Genomic DNA, 2,024 nt, shown 5'->3' with positions numbered 1-2,024 from the left:
ACATGAGTTTTTCTTTTTAACTCATGAAAAGCTCATTGCTGTTGATTGTAATAGATGTAGTTTATTTAATATACATTTTTATTGACTGTCATCTACCAAAATACTAACTTAAATCTTGTAATTATTTGATTTCAAGCTTTAAATTGATCTGGTATTTCTTGTGGGGCTCTAATTGCGTCTAAATAGATGTGAGAGTTGAAAGATCTATAAGGGGCTTCTCTTGCTTTACAATGTCTTATTATTATTATTATTATTATTTCTGATTGATGAAATGCCAGGGTGAAAGGGATAGCCAAATGGACTAAAGCACAAGTGCCTCTCTAGTTATTTGGCAGAGTGCCCAGTAAAGGTCCACGACAATACCACCACACATCCGATCGGGGATGAACAAGGGCTGATTGATTGATAAGCTCTTGAAAATTCTTAAGCTCACTGCAACCCTTCAGGTCTCCAAGGAATACTAAGTCTCCTCCTTGCCATGAGAGACATGAAGTGAACTTAGTGTTGGGAGACGGAAGCCGGATGGCCCTCGGGGGCTGACCGACAGGGACTTTGGGATATAGCAGAGAGAACTTGGCATGACTTATTACTCCAGGCTGTAGAATCCTGGAAAAGAGCCACCATGCAGCCCACGCCTGGTCGACTAGAGGACCACCTTCGTGGAAGGGGGACAATCAGGGCTTCTGGCCTGCCATGTGCACAAGCATAACAATTGCTTTTGTTTAATGTGCAGATGGAATATTTGATCCATTTTAACCAGGCATTTGCATCTTGGTATGCTGTCTTAATTGGCAAAGTTTATTTTAAGTCTTTAACTTCTATGATCCTCTAGTAAAATGAACGTTTCCTTTAGCACCTATTTTTATTAGTTTTTAGACCAAAAAAAGCTAAACACCATTTTATATTTAAGAATGCTTTTTGTATGATTTTTATACCAGATAAGTTAAATTTTACCTTTATATTAGTGTGTTATTAATGTTAATCTTAATTTTAAAAAAACTCATAGACATATTTATTCAATTTTTTATGTTTCACCATCAGGTAAGATTTTATAGACTCTTTTTCACCTTTTATAATTTTTGTTAAAGAGCAGGTTGATGCTTTAAGAAAAACATGTTGCATTTTTACTTTAATGTCCAGTTCACAGAAAAACTGGATGATACCTTGTTAACTTTAGCTAATATGTTCACACACAGATTTTTTTTACAATTAATGTTTTAAAACTTGCTTAAACTTTTAAAACAATAATTTTTTAACATTTTCATGTAGGTAAAAATCCACATTCTTATGCCTCCTGATAATCTTTTTACTAAAGTTGTATTTTACTTTTTTTATACACCTTACACATAAACTGTTTTTTCAATAGTAGTCAGGAGGCCTTATTACTTTTAAATTATATAACATTTTTTGCATAAAAATTTTTTATAACTTTTTTCTTCTATGACTTTCACAGACAATTTTTTGACATGTTTCAACTTTTTGACTTATTACAAACTTTTTAAAAAAATAACCAGTTAATTTATTGTAGGACAAGAATTTATCATATAACTTTTTTTATATAAATTCTGCCTCTCCCCTTTTTTTCCTTTCTTGAAATTTTCCAACAAATTTCCTAGTGGGCTTATTTTGCGCCTGACCCATGTTTTCTCAAGACAAAATACCACACTCACACCACACACACTCACCGCAAAACAAAGAACAGGTAAAGAGTGCACACACACACTTTTGTCATTTATACCAAACCAAAATCAGAATACCACGAAATCCAAATTTCAAGTACTGAGAAATTTAAGCCAAGTCAAAAACCAAAACCAAAGTATCCAGCAATTCAAGTCAAAACCAGAACAAAAGTGCCAATACAGGCACACTGTAGTTGATCAGGCCACGCTTTCACTCAAATGGAGTGGGACAAGTTCCAAAGTCTAGTCTCACCAAGTCCAGTCAAGTCAAAACCAGAACAAAAGTGCCAATACAGGCACACCGTGGGTGATCAGGCCACGCTTCCACTCAGATGGAGTGGGGCA

Source organism: Trachypithecus francoisi, unplaced genomic scaffold, assembly GCF_009764315.1.
Source record: "Trachypithecus francoisi isolate TF-2019V2 unplaced genomic scaffold, Tfra_2.0 Lachesis_group1, whole genome shotgun sequence".
Taxonomy (NCBI): Eukaryota; Metazoa; Chordata; class Mammalia; order Primates; family Cercopithecidae; genus Trachypithecus; species Trachypithecus francoisi.
This window is presented reverse-complemented; position numbering follows the sequence as displayed.